This window comes from Ursus maritimus, unplaced genomic scaffold, assembly GCF_017311325.1.
Source record: "Ursus maritimus isolate PB19 unplaced genomic scaffold, ASM1731132v1 scaffold_1, whole genome shotgun sequence".
In the NCBI taxonomy this organism is placed as follows: Eukaryota; Metazoa; Chordata; class Mammalia; order Carnivora; family Ursidae; genus Ursus; species Ursus maritimus.
In genome coordinates, this window is record NW_024423343.1 from 38507345 (window position 1) to 38514990 (window position 7646).

The following is a 7646-nucleotide window of genomic DNA, read 5'->3' on the forward strand; positions in this document are numbered from 1 at the left end:
TCTAATTCAAAAGTCGAAGCTACTTAATTTTTAGTAGCAAGCTACCAATTTCATTATCAATTATCAATAATCTTTATTATCAAGTTTAACAATGTCCAACATATAAGGAAACTATAAATCCTTCTATAAACATAGTCTTCTTAGGGGCACATTCCCTTTCTTACAGAGCTACATTCAGATACAGAGGTGAGCTAGATTCCATGATATATACACACACAGAAAAATAAAAAGGAAAAGAAATTAAGCATTAATGCCAGAAAAAACAAAGTTGTACAGGAAGGAAAAAATAAGTTTATTATAATAGCTATATATTATAACATTTATAGTCATAAAAATATAACACTCAATACTGTTCTAAACCAAAATTACAGGATAATTGTACTGAAAAACAGGGGTACAGAAAATGGGAGAAGGTAGGTAAAGGGGAGGAAGACTGGTAAATTCTCATCTTTCACTGAACAATGACTTAAATTGAAAATCAACAAGCAGTAATGAACACACTTGAAGACATGGCAGTGAATAACAAAAGCATCGACTAACGAAACAAAAGCTCCCTGTCTCTCTAGGCAGAACAACATGAAGAAGGAAGAGAGGGAGGACTGATTTTTTCCTTTTCCCTAAAAACTTCCTAGAACTATTTAATACTTTATATTCACGTACAACTCTGATTGAAAAAAAAAAACCTAAAAATAGGCTTAAATAAACCAAGTTGCAATTACTCAGTGGGGGAAAAAAAAAGAAGAAAACGAAAAATAAACACCAGCAATAAATCTTAAGCTTTTGTTAAACAAAATCACATTTTCTCCCATGTGAAAGAAAATGAATTACAGTTTCAAGATTTTCACAAGCATTTGTGGAGTTTTAATCACAATATGCAATCACTTTAATTTCAATTTGTGCCATTATTTTTGGTTACTTCCTTGGACAATTTCAAGATGTAGGTAAAGACTACAAAAAAATGTTAACACTTTTCAGGTCTTGTTACATACTTCCAAATCGGTTTCTAGGGAAATTAAGTTTGGTTATACTGCCACCAGCAGTATGATCATAGCATTCTCTTTAGTACTTGGTACTATTAATTTTGAAGTGAAAGATTTTGCCTTATTTTTATTTCTACTTTTATCACTATTCCTGGTGTCTCAATATTCTTTCCAACATATATGAGCTTTTATATAACATGACTTGGTCATATTTCCTGCAAAAAACACCTTCAGTTCTGTGCAGTGTCTTTTTATTTTGATTACAGTGTTTTCCCTTTCAATATATGTACAAAGGTTTTCATATACATGCAATGAAACCTATGAATTTTTTTGCAATTTTTTCTATGGTTTCTAAATTTGAGAAGTTTTTTTCTCCTGGGATTATTTTCTTCTTAAAAAAAAAAAAAAAACCTAATTAAAATTAACATGACCCCTTAATTAATTTATTTTTTAGGGAAAGGAAAAACATCCATTTAACTAACAAATAATACATCCTTATCTGTTAACTAAAAAGTTTATATTTTATCCTCAATACATTTTCAAGTACTTGTATTTAAGCAAAAATCTTCATAGGAAAAGCTGTAACATTTGCTTTACAAATTACAAATTAAATTATATGTTATACACTATTTACAGTGAATTTAAAGAGCACTTTTTTCCTAAAATCTTTCAGTGATTTGATTTTAATATACCCTTCTGATTTCTTTCCTCATTTTTTAATTGGTATGATTATTTTCTTGAAAATAAACTTTCTATTTATACTATGTACATCAAATTATTCACTCTATCTGAAAAAAACTATTCTAATTTAAAACAAAATCTTAAAAAGCGTGTTCCAAACATTAACAAATCATGAAGTCAGCTTAAGTTCTGCACTAACAAAGTTCCACTGGAGTGGAAAACATGATCTCACTGGTTTATAATACATACTACATAGAATATATAATACCTGGGGCGCCTGGGTGGCACAGCGGTTAAGCGTCTGCCTTCGGCTCAGGGCGTGATCCCGGCGTTATGGGATCGAGCCCCGCATCAGGCTCCTCTGCTATGAGCCTGCTTCTTCCTCTCCCACTCCCCCTGCTTGTGTTTCCTCTCTCGCTGGCTGTCTCTATCTCTGTCAAATAAATAAATAAAATCTTAAAAAAAAAAAAAGATCTATAATAATACCTAACCTTTCCATATTTTGGTATATAATACAATTTTATATATAATCATGTAATAAACGTTACAATTACATAAGATGTTTTTCTAAAATATTGTTTTACTGTCTCATTGTTTTATAATGTAATAACTATATATCTTGATAAGGCATATAAAATCAATCTTTCCATAACCCTCTTCATCTAGAGGCTATGTTCCTCTGTAACACAGCACAAAGTACATTTCTTCCCATAAAATCAGAAAAGAGTAATAATTCACCCTCAGCAGAGGTATGCTGAGCAAGTATTACACCAAAACATTTGTCACAGGCCTGTAAACATGCAATCGTAAGTTACTTTAGGGGAGGTGTGAGAGGAGAGGAGAAAAAGGAGGAAAGGGAGGGGAACAGGAGCAAGGAGAAGGCATAAAAATAAGTATGAAACATTTTCTACTCTGAAGGAGGTACAAGGAAGACACCAACACCTTCTAAATTAGAGAGGGTAAACTGTTAGAGATGCTACGTATGCGTAACAATGGACAGAATTAGGTGGTAACCCAATGTTGAAGGCCAAGGGCTCCATAGTCCAACTCCAAGAATAATAAAAGTGCCATTCCTCCTATGGTGCGAAAATGGACAGGGGTAGAAACAGAAAGCATCTATACTATTTAGGTAAAAAAATAAAACAAACAAAAAAACCCCACACATGAGAACTCACATTACCCACAAATTTCTATTTGAATGTTTTTCTACTAGTTTTTAACTCATAGAGGTGCTAGGAAAATTTAACTATTTTAAATAACAGCAACATGTCAATAACTATAAAACATTAAGAACTGGATCCAGGGGCTGGCAGACTTAACAAAGCCAGACAGTTATTATTTTAGGTTTTGTGGGCAGTGCAGACTCAAAGGCAACTTCACAATTCTGTCATTATGGCAAAAAACCAGCCATATACACGATATGTGGATGAGGAGGCTCTTTTCCAATATTTAATTCACAAAAGCAGGCTGATTTGGTGGATGGATGGGCCATAGCTTGCTGACCCTTGACTTAATCTACACATTTTTTTAAAATTACAAATTCAACAACTGTAGGGGAAACCACTATTTTAAAACTCAAAACTCACAAATATATAAAATGAGTTCAGAAAAAAGCTTACGGGTATGAGGGCATGGAAATGGTTTCTTTTTATTTACAGGCATTAAAGTAATAGGACAGTGGGATGCATTCCTTTGCGAATTTGTTACTACAACTTGACCATTTAAATTTCCGAATTTCTACATGAATGAAAATAAATCTAAAAACCGAAGTGACCAATGACTGACAAGTCTTAAGATAATCACTACAGGATTAAAAATAACTTTCATACATAAATTCATAGCAATTCTTGTTTCTGGTCCTATGACATAATCTTACTATATTAGTAAGAGAAAGATACTTCCTATAGCATTCTGATTCACTTTTCTAATCCCCAAAAACCTCTTCTCCTAATGGAATGGAGAGTCCCCAAAAGTAGGGTACATATTATTAAGTGTAAACATAGCTGTTAGAAATGTTACTGCATGCACAAGTATTACCTCATATCTCCCTCTATATCAGCAGTAAAATATCTACAATAATTATAAAATATAATTATAAAATTAGATAATTATAAAATCATCTACCACTAACTCTTAGTTAAAACAATTTCAATACTACTTGAGTAAGATTTTAGGTTTTATCCTTATACTTACAACCTGTAACCATTGCCACCCACCACTACCCCATTCTAGTAACATCTTTTAACATGAAAATCAAGTATTAAAAATCTATTAAATATCTAATCCCTATATCTAGCAATCAAAAAAACCTTCTGTCCTGATAATAGAAAAATAAAATTTGACACTACTATATATGTCATAGAACAATAAATTATTGTGTTAACATGTCTGAACATTGTGTGGCCTTGACAGTTGGAAATAGTTTCAATAATGCCACTGTTTTTTAGAATGTCACAATTTCAGTAGTAAACCGCCTTCATACCTACTAGAAACATTTTTTAACATTCTGATTGTAGTTAATTTTATTTTATTGAAAATACATTTGCTTATTTTGGAAAAAACTTAGAAGTCATTATATGGCCAACTCACAAAATAACAAACAGAAATTAAAGAAAAAGAAAGAAGTAGTTCAGCATATTGATAACTGGTCTAATCTGAAATCTTAGAGTTTATATGACTACAGGAAATCTTGTGGTTATTATAGTCCTTAGACTCTTTATTTTTCAGGAATCATTCTAAGTCACAGATCAAAACAAATTTGAATTAAAAAAAAAACTCATCATGTGATTTTAACATTCTCAAATTTTATTTTCAGTACAGTCGAGACAATACAAAGCTATACGGGACTAAATTAAGACAGAAAGCAAATTTTTGTATCACTATTTTCACACAATAAGCCCAGATTAAATGAATAAAATTGCTGTTACTCATATACAAAGTTAACCTCAAAAACACATATACCTTTATATGTGTATATATATGTTTATACATATATACATTTAACATATACCTTTCCCTCCGTTTTTGAAAAATCCCACATACACTTTTGCAAGAAAATGGCATTTTACTGTCCTATCTCCACCCAAAACTCACTCCATACTTGGAAAACTACAGGCTAAAAGAAACCAAAGTTAAGTGACACTAACCAGATGGAGGAAACCCCAAAGTAGTCTAGATATCATCCAGCACTAAGGAATCTAATTCTAATTTTAAATAGATTTTGTGTTAGGAAAAGATGAAGGTAAAGAGGAAGCTAACACTAGGGGGCAGCATCGAGCTGTTGGGACGGCATGGGCATTCTTCTAACAATTAAACTTTAAATCAAGGTTAGTATATTTTAAATGAAAATTACATTATAATGAAAGACAACTTTACAGGGTAATAAAATTTGTCATAAAGGAAAAAGGATAGCTTTCTGTTTTGATTGGCTACACTTTCCATTTTCTACTGTGTAATTTTTCTTGCATCTTATCAGTTTAACATGTACTAGTATGTAAGATTTTTATTTTATTTATTTATTTATTTATTTGAGAGACAGAGAGAGAGAGAACTAGGGGAGGGGCAAAGGGAGAGGGAGAGAATCTCAAGCAGAATCCGTGTTAAGCTCAGGGCCCTATCTCATCACCACCAAGACCATGCCCTGGGATAAAACCAAGAATCAGACACTCAACAAACTGAGCTACCCAGGCGCTCCAATAATGTCCTTTTGATAAAAACAAAACCCATGGCATTTCCACTGAGGTAAGCACTACAGAGACAAGGACTGACATTTTTACCCAATGTATTTCCTTGGGTTAATACTAAATTTAAGTTTTGTTACAGTCAATTAACATTTTAAACTTGATTTAAAAGGTTGACAAGCAAGCTTTGCCCATTCATTGAATAATATCAGCATTATGACAAAAAGTGGTGGAGTATACGCCGCCTCAAGGATTTAGTAGGACAGGGAAAACAAGGTTTACATATGGAATTTTAAGTGAAAAAATACTACAGGCAGAAAAAGATTCTATGATTATATATAAGTAGTCCTCCAACCACTAATGAAAAACTGAAACATTTGTATGTAGAAAAGAAGGTAAAATGAGATAAGTTTTTTCTGCAGCCCTTTGTTTCATTGTCATTTACAAAGATCAGAGTAAACCCATGAGGTAGGTTTTTTCGCCCAAGTTCAATTGATAAAGATTAAGATAAACTTGCTCACCAAACTCGTGAATAATGGGTCACGGTTTTGTTAAAAGTCTCACTCCAAAGCCCTAAATTCTTTCCAATACTGGCCAATACTTGGGGACAGAGAAGTTGGAGAGAACTGAGTAACAATTCTCTTTAATGTAACTGCAATTTCCCTTGCTATAACATCTATATCCTATATTCACCATAAAGCAGTAAAAAAAACTAAAACAAAAACCCGCCCCTAGAGTAGTACTTGCATACCATACTTGAGACCTCCGAAAAGTACTTCAAAATCAGCTGCTCATAAAAGGGGAGAATCTGCTGGCTTTTAAGTTGTAAAATATAAACTGGTAATGGGAAGAACAAATACAGTTTATCACACAACATATTCCTGATGTCAACTGGTAAGAAAGGTCTTCCTTGACCACTTAGTTTAAGCATCAGTCATTCTTACGCAGGGATTCTTAAGCAGGAGTCTGTGTATAAAATTCAGGCTTGTATATCTAGATTTAACAAAATACATTCTCATCTTAATCTCTGAAAATTACTCTTTCCAGTTAGGAAGTAAGCAAAACCACGGGAATATGTAGTACCTGATACTTTTTAGAAGAGAAATTACAATACAATACAAATTACATCCATTAAAGACCATTTAGTCTTCACCAATTTGAAATTAGGCAATTAGACCTGAAACTACTCTTGATATTTAATGTTCTACTAAAGCATGGATTCCTTTCTCTTATTTAATGTTTTATTTCAATGTAACTGTTGTTAATCCTATATAGCCCCCATTTAAAAATCATCAGTCTCATCACACACACACAGACATAAAAATCCCTCCAGCACATCATTTTCTTCATACCACTTGTCACTGATGCTATTTCTCTCTCTCTCCCTCCCTACCAGAATATTCAGCGAGTATACGGATATGGGTTGTCTGGTATGGACCCCCAAAATCTTGAACAGGTGACTGACTCATAAAAGTACTCAACATTTGTAGAACAGGAAGTCCTAAAAAAAAATTTACACAAAAGTCTTGACTTAAGGCTTTCCGCTGCATTACAATTAACTACATTCTAAATTTCCAGCTTTTCCAGTATATTGTTCTTAATTACGTAAACTGTCACATGCTAGTTTTGCTCCACCGATAACGACTGTTTCAACGTAAAACTAGACTACTGAACAGTGCATAAGACATTAAATGAAAGAAAAAAAACAGTATAACCTACTTTTTAAAAAAGTATGTGCTTTAATGTTACTCTTTACTACTTAAAACAGGGACTTGTGTGAACGACCCTTCCAATGAGGGCTGCGGATGTTGCCGATACTTCTTCCTCGTGCCCAACTCCTAAAGACAGCCCATGTGGACAGGCTCCCACGTGAACAGTTCTTCATACAAGCTACGGGAAGATCTTCGACATCATCGCCCGCGCCCTCCCAAGGCCCCTTCTTAGCTGGGGTACTCGACGATCCGAAGAGAGAAGCGAGTTGAGCAGACCCCTAGATCAGCGGAGGGCCGCAGCCGCTCTCCTACTACTTCCCCAGCCGGGACCCACGCCGCTCGCCGCCGCGGGGCTTTCAGGAACAAAGCCCGGGCAGCCACGCCACCTTCGGGCCCACCCGGCCTCCCCCACCGACTCAGCCTCAGCCCCACCCTCAGCCCCCAGCTCCCGGGACCCCAACCGGCTTAAGTGTTAACTCCCCCGCGTCCCGCCTCGGCTTTTCGGTTGGTGGGGGAGGAAAGCCTCCACGAGGCCTGCCGCGGTAGGAGCACAGGCGCCACCGTCCGTTAGCCTCCCGGTGCCGGAACAGCGG

The 7646-nt window shown here is 34.9% G+C and overlaps 1 protein-coding gene across 1 annotated transcript in view; it reads right to left on the bottom strand.

Moving 5' to 3' along the window:
• The window catches only part of SLC39A10 (solute carrier family 39 member 10), a 66662-nt gene that overhangs the window by 58045 nt on the left and 971 nt on the right, over positions 1-7646 (bottom strand). The gene's annotated exons all lie outside the window — the stretch shown is intronic.